Source organism: Xenopus tropicalis, chromosome 1 (genome assembly GCF_000004195.4).
Source record: "Xenopus tropicalis strain Nigerian chromosome 1, UCB_Xtro_10.0, whole genome shotgun sequence".
NCBI classification, from domain to species: Eukaryota; Metazoa; Chordata; class Amphibia; order Anura; family Pipidae; genus Xenopus; species Xenopus tropicalis.
This window is the reverse complement of record NC_030677.2, coordinates 16,217,442-16,231,164: the sequence shown is the minus strand read 5'-3', so window position 1 is coordinate 16,231,164 and position 13,723 is coordinate 16,217,442. Positions and strand designations below refer to the sequence as shown.

The 13,723-nt window shown below is 42.6% G+C and overlaps 1 protein-coding gene across 14 annotated transcripts in view; it reads left to right on the top strand.

The window, feature by feature from the left end:
- pced1a (PC-esterase domain containing 1A) overlaps positions 1–13,723 on the top strand; it is a 30,809-nt gene that overhangs the window by 5,126 nt on the left and 11,960 nt on the right. Inside the window, exons 2-3 of one of the 14 annotated variants that reach the window (XM_031900522.1) lie at positions 3,155–3,265; positions 7,771–7,838. The gene's annotated coding sequence lies outside the window, so the exon portion shown is untranslated. 14 annotated transcript variants of the gene reach the window in all.

The window sequence follows — 13,723 nt, the reverse complement described above, 5'->3', positions numbered from 1 at the left end:
CTCCTTTGAATGGAGCTTTTTATATAAACTATAGTAGTCCTTATGAGGGAAACACCTCAGTTGTACCAGTGCAGTGCATTACACTGTAATTACTTTTATATACTTTCATATTTTGGTGTTGCTGTTCCTTTAAGGTAGTCATAACAGGAGAGTGGCTAGCAGGGGTTCCTTAACCTTCTTTATGGGCCCCAGATTTATCTTCACTTCTTGAAATTTTAAAAATCCTGTGTGCGCAGGTTAGAATAAATGCAACATTTTGTGTTTTCACACAGTTATTTGTGTGTATTACTATTGTGTGTGCTGGCTTCAAAATAGTGTACGAGCACCCTGCCTAAAGGGAATATGGTTGGGGGATCTATTTTGGGGTCCTGGCCCATAGGATAAGAATCCCGGGTGGATATTTAAGGAGCATGTGTTAGTGCAGAGGCTTTGCTGGGCTAGTGTTACATGAAGCTTGGTATTTATATATATATATATATATATATATATATATATATTTCTACTGAACCTGGGATGTCTGCAGTGAAACGAAACTGAAAGCTCAGTCCCTCTGTTACTTGAGAAAAGTGTTTAAAGCTTATTGTCTACTGACCAATACAGAAAAAATATTTCACTTTGTATTGTAGCAACATGTGGGCTGTACCTAGTCACCAAGATTAGGGTAACCTCTGGTATACTTATTATTCTACTTATTTCTGATCAGTGTGAATGCACGGTGCAGGGAAGCTGCATGGATACACAGGGTAAGAACAATGTTATTGTGCACTCGCTTTATCTTGTGTTAAGGGGGCTGTTTAATATTAATTGCAATAAAAATGTATTTTGGGGTTTTTGCTGCTGTAAAATCAGACATGATGAGATCTGCAGTGCTTTTGTTTACTTTCCTTACCAATTAAAAATGTAACTTTTTGATCTGTAATCCATAAGGGTGAAGACACACGAAGCTGCTAGTAGCAGCTACTTGTCTGGCTACTAAAAAAGACAATTCTGATCATTTACTGATAATTGTGTGTTTTAGCAGAGGCAATTCTCAGTATTGTCTATAGCAGGGTATTTTCTGGCATTTAGTAGCTGCTCCTAGTAGCTCTGTGTGTCTGCTCCCTAAGGGCTCTGGCACACGGGGAGATTAATCGCCCGCGAAAAATCTCCCTGTTCGCGGTCGACTAATCTCCCTGGATTGCCATCCCACCGGCGAAAATGTGGGATTTCAGTGAAATTGCAGAAGTTGCCTTGAGAGAAAAGCGAGTTCCAGCAACAAGTCATTTGTTTAGTCTCTAAATAAAGAACAATATGAACCTCCAGTACCTAAACTGACGATACTACTTCTAATCGCATATCACTCCAAATTGCTATAAGACCCTTTTTTGAGCGATGTTACAAAGAAAGCAGTAATTGCTTGTTAGGAAAATACAAACGACTTGTTGCTGGAACCCGCTTTTTAAAAATCATAGCGACTAATCTCCCAGTGGGGCATTAGCCTAAATGCCAGAAAATCCCCTGCCATAGAGAATACTGAGAATTGCCTCTGATAAGAAACGATTATCAGTAAATGATCGGCATTGTCTATTTTAGTAGCTGCTACTAGTATCTCTGTGTGTCTTCACCCGAAGATAGCTAGAAGCTTTAATCTATTTCTCAAAGTTATATACAGTTATTATTTTAGATCCTGACCTCAGGGTAATATTTTTTTTCTGCTACCTAGGGATATCCACGATTTATCAGTACTATTCCAGCTAGTCAGTGCTATAAAATGTACAAGTGCCCAATAATACAAACATACACAGATGGAATGTTCTGTGCACAACAGACCTTGCAGCTTCAGTCCAGCACCACAGCCCCCAGCCATAGATATATTTACATTTCCTGTTAGCTTCTGACAATTCTGAAGGACATCATGTCTATCGGACAGGTTACAAGATTTCGGTTGGATGAGGATAAAATCTGTGAACGTATTGTGTATCTGATGATTTCTTTGGGGGGCATACAATGCATTTCCACGGAGTCACTTTCGTACAGTTGGTGTCTGCCAGCTATTTCGTGTTCAGAACAATTTCAGTTTAAATGTTAGTTTTAGATCGTTTTGATTGATATCTGAACATTCTCCAGAAGAAGACTAAAATCTGAACGTGTATGGCCAGCTTTACCGCACCAGTTAGGTCAGGGGTCCCAACCTTTCTTACTTGTGAGCCTCAGTTAAATGTAAAAAGACTTGGAGAGCAACACAAGCACCATAAAAGTTCATGGAGGAGCCAAATAAGGGCTGTGATTGGCTATTAGGGGCCTCTATGCACCCTATCAGCTTACAGGGGCTTTATTTGGTAGGAAATCTTGTTTTTATTCAACCAAAACTTGCCCCCAAGTCAGGAATTCAAAAATAACTCCCTGGTTTGGGGGCACTGAGAGCAACAACCAAGGGGTTGGGGAGCAACATGTTACCCCCGAGCCACTGGTTGGGGATCACTGAGTTAGGTACTGCTCTAACACAGCAGGGAGCAGGAGCAGAAGGAGTCTATTTGCACTGACTGGTGTTGATTTAATTATCAGCATGCCTGCGGGAAATGTCTAACTGGAAGTGTAACCATCACAATAACCTGTATATGCATCCTCACCTGCTACAGTCATAACTTTTATGCTTTATGGCTGAGATTCTAGCTATCTGTATAACAGAGCATTCTGTCACAGTGGCACAGATCCTATCTGATCCCCCCCATTGTAAGCAGCAGTCCTGCCCTGCTTTATGGCTGAGATTCTAGCTATCTGTATAACAGAGCATTCTGTCACAGTGGCACAGCATTGTCATGCTGCAATGATCTCTGTACCACATTGAATTTTAAACAACATGCAGTATCAAGCTTTTCACTCCATTGCATTGCAAGGGTTATTTGTTATATTTCCCTTTAAATATAACCCGCCAAGGTTAATTGCGTGAATGCAGTGTCTATAATCTGTGTCCCCACACCCTGTTCTGTTTAATTAACTTCTTGCTCAGGGACTAAACGTCTCACGGTGGGCAGGCAGGGAGGTGAGGTTTGGGGCGCAGAGACATTACTGAGCATGAGAGTTGCTTCGCTCTAATGAGCCAAATACCAGGAACAGGGGCTGCCCGCCTCCCACTCAGCCTGTCGACTTTATTTTATCTTGTTGTTCCATGCAGCGGTGATCACATGTTTCCTGCCGAAAACACCATCATACTTTGCTGTTATCAAGCAATCACAGTTGGCAGTTTTAGACTCTGCAACTAAAACTCTCAGCGGGGAAGTCACAGGTAACGCCGTGTGTGTCGGGCGCTTGTCTTTGTGTTGCACCTTATTCTATAGCCAAGGGAAGCGCTTGAAAGTGCATGTGTATATATACAGGTATGTGACATCTTATCCAGAATGGTCGGGACTTGGGGTTTTCCGGATAAGGGATCTTTCAGTAATTTGGATCTCCCATAACTTAAAAATCATTTAAATATTGAATGAACCCAATAGGCTTGTATTGCCTCCAATAAGGGGTAATTATATCTTAGTTGGGATCAAGTACAGGTACTGTTTTATTATTACAGAGAAAAGGGAATCATTTAACCATTAAATAAACCCAATAGGGCTGTTCTGCCCCAATAAGGGGTAATTATATCTTAGTTGGGATCAAGTACAGGTACTGTTTTATTATTACAGAGAAAAGGGAATCATTTAACCATTAAATAAACCCAATAGGGCTGTTCTGCCCCAATAAGGGGTAATTATATCTTAGTTGGGATCAAGTACAGGTACTGTTTTATTATTACAGAGAAAAGGGAATCATTTAACCATTAAATAAACCCAATAGGGCTGTTCTGCCCCCAATAAGGGGTAATTATATCTTAGTTGGGATCAAGTACAGGTACTGTTTTATTATTACAGAGAAAAGGGAATCATTTAACCATTAAATAAACCCAATAGGGCTGTTCTGCCCCAATAAGGGGTAATTATATCTTAGTTGGGATCAAGTACAGGTACTGTTTTATTATTACAGAGAAAAGGGAATCATTTAACCATTAAATAAACCTAATAGGGCTGTTCTGCCCCAATAAGGGGTAATTATATCTTAGTTGGGATCAAGTACAGGTACTGTTTTATTATTACAGAGAAAGGGAATCATTTAACCATTAAATAAACCCAATAGGCTGTTCTGCCCCAATAAGGGTAATTATATCTTAGTTGGGATCAAGTACAGGTACTGTTTTATTATTACAGAGAAAAGGGAATCATTTAACCATTAAATAAACCCAATAGAGCTGTTCTGCCCCCAATAAGGGGTAATTATATCTTAGTTGGGATCAAGTACAGGTACTGTTTTATTATTACAGAGAAAAGGGAATCATTTAACCATTAAATAAACCAATAGGGCTGTTCTGCCCCCAATAAGGGTAATTATATCTTAGTTGGGATCAAGTACAGGTACTGTTTTATTATTACAGAGAAAAGGGAATCATTTAACCATTAAATAAACCCAATAGAGCTGTTCTGCCCCAATAAGGGGTAATTATATGTTAGTTGGGATCAAGTACAGGTACTGTTTTATTATTACAGAGAAAAGGGAATCATTTAACCATGAAATAAACCCAATAGGGCTGTTCTGCCCCAATAAGGGGTAATTATATCTTAGTTGGGATCAAGTACAGGTACTGTTTTATTATTACAGAGAAAAAGGAAATTATTATTATTATTAATATATATAATATGCACAGCTGGTGTTTGAAACATTGGATTATAAACATTTGTACTATTTTAATCCTGAGGAAGGTCCCTGTGGGCGGCCGAAACATATATAATATACAGTCAGTTACAGCAGGTACTCGTGTATAATTCCATTTATGTGGCCTGGGTGTAGTCCAAAAGAAGAAGTATTCAGTATGTAGTAAGGGTCTGCACAACTCAGGACTTAGAGAGACTTTATTGGGAGGCTGACGACATTTTGGCCTGGGTGCCTATACGCAGTGTTGGGGGGGGGGGGGTGCAACCTTGATGTCTCCTCACAGACAGCCTTGAGATGGAGATGTGAGGGAGGGCGGCCAAACAATACAGCAGCTGTTCCATGTTCTACTACATTTTCTTTTATCTGGCCTTGACTTAAATACAAGCCAAGGAGGAAGAGTGCTAAATTTTTACTGTCTCAAAGAATAATCTGTAAATGACGACAAATATTGCTTGCTTTAAATATATAACACTGTATCTGGGCCAAAACTCTCTCCCCATCTTTTTATGTTTTTGTTATGGATCAGCTGCTGGCACTGTACAGACCCGTTGTGTGTAAAAGCAAGGCATTGCCATGGTACTGCCCCATGACCCCTGCCATACAGTGAGCTGCACCCATAACTGTTTTGAGATACCTGTTTCCATCTTTCTCTTGGTTGCACCAAAAATCCTAACCTGCAGGGGGTGCTCTGCCTTAAAACCTCTAAAAGACTATTATTTATGGTTATTATCGTTAATTGCCAACCCCTAACACCATAATGAGAATCCTCTTTGTAGAACCAACTCTTTTTAGGGAGTCTGTTTCCCTACATCATGTACATCCCCGTAAACTACAGAAGAACACCCCTATTACCGGGGAAGGATGATGGCAGCAGGAAGTCATAGGGAGCCATTTTTGATGCTGGAAACACGCTTTGTAGAAATGATAGATACCAACTACTATTCATGACTTTGCATGGGTTCTTGGTGAGAGACATGAAAGCTTGGGCAGGGGCCTGAGCCCTGTGGCAGGTAAAGGTGGGAAGCTCAGGACTGCTGCTTGGTACCAACTGACAATAGAATTTACCTATGGCTGTGTGTCATAAAAAGCCCCCCAAAAAACTATTGCTCTGTGAGGCTACAGTTTTATTGTTATTGTTACTTTTTGTAACTTTCTTTTCTATTCAGGCCCTCTTCTTTTTATAGTCTAATCTCTCATCCAAACCACTTCCTGGTTGCTAAGGTAACTTGGACCCAAGCAACCAAATAGCTGCTGAAACTCCAAACTGGTGAACAGCCCCTTTAACACTGTTTTTTTTTTCAACATGATATAGTGTGCTTTAGGTATAGGTCTTTACATTTTAGAACTGTAGAGAGGCAGATTGGTGAAAGGGAAACGAAAATAAAGACCTATAAAAATGTTCTTTAGATTAACAGTCTAAGAGTTCAATTTAAATTAACTTCCTTTTTCTATTCCCTTTTATATAATTAGCAGACTTGTACAGACAGTCACAAAGTAGGGGGGGGTCAGATTAGCCCTATCTGCTAATCTAATCTCTATAGTGCAGACATGCCCCTACATGCTCTCACTGTATAATAGGAAATTAAGCAGTATCTTGGTAAGGGATCCCTTATCCGGAAACCTGTTATCCAGAAAGTTACGAATTACGGAAAGGCCATCTCCCCATGACTCCATTAAAAGCAAATAATTCTAATTTTTAAAAATGATTTCTTTTTTTCCTTGTAATAATAAAACAGTACCTGTACTTGATCCCAACTAAGATATAATTACCCCTTATTGGGCCAGAACAGCCCTATTGGGTTTATTTAATGGTTAAATGATTCCCTTTTCTCTGTAATAATAAAACAGTACCTGTACTTGATCCCAACTAAGATATAATTACCCCTTATTGGGGCAGAACAGCCCTATTGGGTTTATTTCATGGTTAAATGATTCCCTTTTCTCTGTAATAATAAAACAGTACCTGTACTTGATCCCAACTAAGATATAATTACCCCTTATTGGGGGCAGAACAGCCCTATTGGGTTTATTTCATGGTTAAATGATTCCCTTTTCTCTGTAATAATAAAAACAGTACCTGTACTTGATCCCAACTAAGATATAATTACCCCTTATTGGGGGCAGAACAGCCCTATTGGGTTTATTTAATGGTTAAATGATTCCCTTTTCTCTGTAATAATAAAACAGTACCTGTACTTGATCCCAACTAAGATATAATTACCCCTTATTGGGGGCAGAACAGCCCTATTGGGTTTATTTCATGGTTAAATGATTCCCTTTTCTCTGTAATAATAAAACAGTACCTGTACTTGATCCCAACTAAGATATAATTACCCCTTATTGGGGGCAGAACAGCCCTATTGGGTTTATGTAATGGTTAAATGATTCCCTTTTCTCTGTAATAATAAAACAGTACCTCTACTTGATCCCAACTAAGATATAATTACCCCTTATTGGGGGCAGAACAGCCCTATTGGGTTTATTTAATGGTTAAATGATTCCCTTTTCTCTGTAATAATAAAACAGAACCTGTACTTGATCCCAGCTAAGATATAATTACCCCTTATTGCAGGCAATACAAGCCGGTTACAAAAAAAACAATCAGAAAATGTGCAATATTCATGGGCCAGCTTATATACAGAAAAGCATGAGAAAAATAACTCATTATTTCAGAGAAGATAACAAGTTTCAGCATAAGAAGAAACTTTCAAGGGCACACTGCCCACTTAGGGCTCTTCCCCTTCCTCTGTAATAATATCCAGTATTGCTTTCCCAACATCATGTAACCACCCGTGCCCATCTCTCAGCACCTCTTTTATTATTCAGAGACCCCGCAATTAGTTCTTTTTCATCCAGAAACTTAATATGATTATCCTCTACATGGCTCCTAATTGGGATTTGTACCTGGTATATCTACACCCATCTACAGTATATGTGTATAGGTATGTGCCAGGCAGGGACATGTGTGTGCCCTCTCATACTCGGGAGGTTGCCATTTGCTGTTCCTGGGTAAGTTAGCAGTGAAACAGATTTGCACTTTCTATCTTGCAGGGTTACCAGTTGAACCAAAAGAAGTCTAAACTACAAATATCTCAAACTACTAAAAATAAAGAGAGAAGGTAAATGGCAAAAGTGTTCAGAGAAAGTGTTTTTTTTTTTTGGGGGGGGGGGAGGGGTTAGATCCCCTCTAAGTCTGAGGTTGGTGTTCTTCTAGGCCTAGCAAATGCCTGATCTACTCACACTAGATCAGGGATCCCCAACCAGTGGCTCGGGGGCAACATGTTGCTCCCCAACCCCTGGGATGTTGCTCCCAGTGCCCCCAAACCAGGGAGTTATTTTTGAATGCCTGACTTGGGGGCAAGTTTTGGTTGAATAAAAACAAGATTTCCTACCAGATAAAGCCCCTGTAAGCTGATAGTGTGCATAGAGGCCCCTAATAGCCAATCACAGCCCTTATTTGGCTCCTCCATGAGATTTTATGGTTCTTTTTACATTTGACTGTAGCTCACAAGTAAGAAAAGTTGGGGATCCCTGCACTAGAGAGTAGTGTATATAAGGAATATGTCTTTCAGGAGTCTCCTTACCAATCAACCCCCACCTAGGGTTGCCATCTTATAAAAATAATCTTACCAGCCTGGGAACGCTGAGTAGGCAGACCAGTGACTTAGGGTGGCAGGACAAAGATATGGGGGGCTATGGCATAAATGGGTGGACCAGTGACGTGTGGGAGGACTTGTTGCTGATAAATGGAATATCCATCTGTGTGGAAGGTGTTAACAAAGTCATATACAATGGGGGCTGCAAGGGACAAACAGATAAGGTACAGGATAATGTGGATCAAAGTGGCTGGATATAAATTAGGGTAAGTTACTGAAGTGTGAAGTAAAAGGAATTCCATGTGATTAACTGGCCCAGTGTCTCTACAGATGTTGGTATTTCTGGCTGGGTGCAGGCAGTTCTTAATCTACATCATTGGCCATAAATCCAAGTTGAAAGTTTTCATTAATTTATACTCCCATACCTTCCTTTCATTCTCTGTTTTAAAGTTTCTTAAAGATTCTTAAATCATATATGGAGTGGCGAGGGCTGTTAAAATGGTTCCCCACTGGTGTGTCCAGTTTTTTATTTGTTATAGTAAAGCGGTGGTGTGTATTTCTTTCTCCGGCTTTGACCAGTCTCTCCTATATACAGTCCTACTGTTGGGCACCTAGTGCACTGTATTAAGTACACAATGTTGGAAGAAGAACCGGCCATGGATGCTGTATTCCTCTAATGTGTCTGGAATCTGTATTTTGGTTGAATTCAAGATGTGTGGGCAGGTTTCGCATTTTTGAGACAGGGATAAGTTCCATTTTTGTTGGGTTGTATTAAGGCACTTCTTGTTATTAGTCTTTTTAGGTTTGGGGGCTGCCTGAATGCCAGAAGTGGTGGGTCTGGGAATATGTTTTGGAGCCTCTCATCCTTATGAAGTGTACACTGTAGATCCTTGGCAGTTTTTCTGAGGGTCTTTAGTTGGGATTGTATGTGACCACTAGACAGATTCGATTTATTTCTGTTTTTTGTTTGTCTTCTAGAAGTAGTTGACTTCTGGGAATCCTGGTGGCTGTATGGATGTATTGAGCCACAATCCTTGTGTTGTAGCCCCTGTTAATGAAGTCTGCTTTGAGTGTTTTTATGTGGTGATCCCTTTCAGCAGTGTCAGAACATAGCCGATTATATCGTACAGCCTGGCATACTGGGGTGCAAAGTGTGTACCCATACTGGTTCCCTTCTTCTGTAGATATTTCTTGGCTGAATAAGAAGTAGTTATGTGTCAAGGTAAACTCAATCAGTTGTATAACTGCATGGGATGGTAGGCCCTCCTTTTCCAGAAATTCTTTGCAGGTGGCTATACCATCTTTATGTGGACTGTTTGTATAAAGTGATTCCACATTCGTTGTTACCAAAATGGCGCAGATCTGTTGTGTCTTATAGCTTGTTGTACCCCTAACAACAGGTTTCAAGATCTGCTCAACCCAGCCTGATACGCCCTCTGTCAGAGTGCCAATTCCAGATACTATAGGCCGTCCAGTGGTGCAGTGATTCCAACCATGCATAGCAGAGAATGTGCATGTTTTTTTTTTTTTGCTCAGGTAAAGTTTTATTGAGAAAATACATAGCAATACATAGGTACAATGGACACTTGTTTTGCAGACTTCTATTACATAGGCATAAGACACGAGTTAGGTTACAAGGCATCTCATTAAGGTACATAAGCAGTAGGTTATTTCACACTGGTTATTAGGACAGTGAGTTGTGTGTATTGTTCCATTTATTCCATATAGCAAGAAATTTATTATAGGTTCCGTTTTTAATGTATGCCGCTTTCTCAACCTTGCACAAGTCCCCCACTGCGCTGTGCCATTGGCAGTATTTTGGAGGGTCAGAGCATTTCCAGAGCCTTGTGATTCCTTTCCTAGCTATGAATAGTACTTTCTGCAGAAATTGCAGATCTGGTGCATGTAGTTTTAGTGAGGTTGTCACACCTAGCAGGCATATTTCGGGCGACCTTGGAATGGGGTATTGAAGCAAATGTGAGAGGGTATCTAGGACCTCGGTCCTGTATGTATTCAGCTTGGCACAGGACCATAGTGTGTGCATGAGAGTGCCTTCCTCCTGCCCGCATCTATTACATAGGGGGGAAATACTAGCATCCATTCTATGCAGTCTACTTTTAGTCAGGTAAGCCCTGTGGACAATATAGAGCTGCAGCAGTCTGTACTTGTAGTTTAAGGATACTTGCGCTGGGGTTTTGAGCGCCTGTTGCCACTGGGAGTCGTTTAATGTGGGAATATCCTTCTCCCATTTATCTAGTGCTTTATTAGTATTGGCCTGGACCTTCTGCTTTATTCGTTTCTTATACAGATTGGATATAAGCCCCTTGTTTTTACCTTCAGTTATGGCCATGGCTATATCAGAGATACCAATTTTTATTCTCTGAGCACTGTTGCGCTTCCTAAGTGCTGTGGCAATACCGTTGTACATTAGCCACTGTGATTTGGGGATTCCACATTCTATTTGGAAGGAGAATGTGCATGTTTAATCACTGTATGTATATATGTCGCATGTATATGACATCACAGACTGGCGCCTGACACACTACCAAGGAAGCACAGAAATGATTGAGGGGCAGGGGATCTCAGGGCCGCCATCAGGGGGGCACAGGGGGGACAGTTGTCCCGGGCCCGGGCGTTTAAAGGGGGCCCGGCCGGGCTCTGTTACTGTTACTGCTGGTATCCGCTGTTATGTCCCGAACTCCCTGCTGCGTGTGCGCTTTTATAAGGTTGCGCCCCGTGCGTACTGACGTCACAAGCAGCAGGGAGTTCGGGACATAACAGCGGATACCAGCAGTAACAGTAACAGAGCCCGGCCAGGCCCCTTTAAACACCCGGGCCCGGGACAAAAGATGCTGGCAGCGGGGGGGGGGGGGGGGGGGACTGGAGGATTCTTGGGGCGGCCCTGGGGGAAGGTTAGGATGTTTGGGGGGGGCTTGGGGGAAGGTGTAGGATGTTTGGGGGGGGCTTGGGGGAAGGTGTAGGATGTTTGGGGGGGGGGGCCTGGGGGAAGGTGTAGGATGTTTGGGGGGGGGGGGCCTGGGGGAAGGTGTAGGATGTTTGGGGGGGGGGCCTGGGGGAAGGTGTAGGATGTTTGGGGGGGGCCTGGGGGAAGGTGTAGGATGTTTGGGGGGGGGGGGCCTGGGGGAAGGTGTAGGATGTTTGGGGGGGGGGCCTGGGGGAAGGTGTAGGATGTTGGGGGGGCCTGGGGAGGTGTAGGATTGGGGCCTGGGGGAAGGTGTAGGATGTTTGGGGGTGTAGGATGTTTGGGGGGGGGGCCTGGGGGAAGGTGGAGGATGTTTGGGGGGGCCCTGGGGGAAGGTGGAGGATGCTTGGGGGGGCCCCTGAAGGAAGCAGCAGGATGCTTGGGGGACCCTGGAAGAAGCAGGAGGATTCTGGGGGGTGGGGGGGGGAGCGGCAAGAAGCAGCGGAGAGTGGGCCATTGTATGGGGGACACTGGGGGAGGACCACCAATGTTTTAGGGGGCCCTGGGCAGGCTAGCAATGTTTTAGTGGCACTGGCACTAATGCAAAACGTAATCCTTGGCCACAAATGTTTTAGGGGGGCCCTGGCTACCAAGGTTTTAGTGGGCCCTCGCTACCAATGCCTGTGTGTCCCTTGTATTGATGGGAGGGGCCATTGGGGGTGTGGGAGGGAGGGGCCATTGGGGGCTTGGGTGGGTGGGGCCCAGAAAATTTTGTTGTGAGGGGCCCCGTGATTTCTGATGGCGGCCCTGGGGGATCTTGCCTGTGCCAGCTCTGTGCTCTCTTTGCTGCAGTACAGTCAAATAATTCAGACGTGTAATTCTTAGGGTGAAGACACATGGAGCTACTAGTAGCAGCTACTTTTTATGGCTACTGAACACCAGAAAATCCCCTGCCATAGACAGTACTAAGAATTGCCTCTGCTAAAACACACGTAGAAACAGTTATCCGTAAATGATCATCATTGTCTATTTTAGTAGCCACGACAAGTAGCTGCTACTAGTAGCTCTGTGTGTCTTCACGCTTAAAATTAGTGATGACTGAATCTGTCCCATTTTGCTTTGCTGATAAATTCACGTTGAAGTCAATGGGCATCCATTTTTTTGAGTGACTTTTTTTTTTTTTTTTTTCACCCACTGGAGTCTATGGACGTTTTTTGGGGGGGGCTGGGGTATCAGGTAAGTGATTACAATCACTGGGGGGAGTTATCCAGATGGGGTGCTTAACATTCAGCATGTACTATTTAATTATGCTTTATTGAAACTCCATGTTGGAAGCTGGCAGTTCAGTTTTCTGTAAATAATTATAAATCCCCTGCGCCGCGCCCCCCCCCCCCCCACCCCTGCTGCCCCTTATCAGGAGACCCTGCCTCTCTGTTCTGGGATGATAGCAGCAAGGTCACTAAAGTTTGGCCGCTCTCAGTGGAGCTCACCCCCCAGCTGCTTCTGAGGCTCTCTCCCTATCCATACACTGTATTTGCCTCTTGGCCGGCTAGACGTGGGGCTGCATGAACGCTCAACGAAGGATCCAATGTATAGAGACCTAGTAAGTTACAGCCCCTGATGTGGATCAGGCGGGTCAGTGTTTGCTGCTGGTGTGTGTTCCTATTTCTATTTAATGAATGGCTCCTGATTGATAGTTATTGTGAATCGCTGTGTGCCAGGCAAGGCCGTATGTACCTTACATGCTGCTGTTCCTGGGTAAGTTAGCACTGAATGAGATTTGCACCATGCAATATGTGTGGCAATATAACAGGTTTTTGTTGTGGGAAGTATACTCAATACATATCCCATGGAGAGGTAGCATCTGTAGGTATTGGTGTTTTAGGTTTATGATATAAACACTTATATTTTAGTTAACAAAGATTTTAGAACAGGATACAAGTACAGAACAACTGCAATTGTAGTACAAGGAATGCATCTGTTGTCTCCTGTCACAAGTATCCCCGGTGCGGGGGGCCGAGTATCCCGAGTGCAAGGTTAAAAATGTCACAAATAGTCTCAGAATCACCAACTGCACAAATACCATTTGGGACACTGCGCTGATGTAGACGATTTCTTTTACCAGAGAGATACCCTTTTCGCTATTGTGCCGAGACAGTAAGACACTCCATTTTAATCCTATAATTCAGAATTTTAAAACTGATTTCCTTTTTCTCTGTAACTGTAACTGTACTTGATCCCAACTAAGATATAATTACCCCTTATTGGGGGCAGAACAGCCCTATTGGGTTTATTTAATGGTTAAATGATTCCCTTTTCTCTGTAATAATAAAACAGTACCTGTACTTGATCCCAACTAAGATATAATTACCCCTTATTGGGGCAGAACAGCCCTATTGGGTTTATTTAATGGTTAAATGATTCCCTTTTCTCTGTAATAATAAAACAGTACCTGTACTTGATCCCAACTAAGATATAATTACCC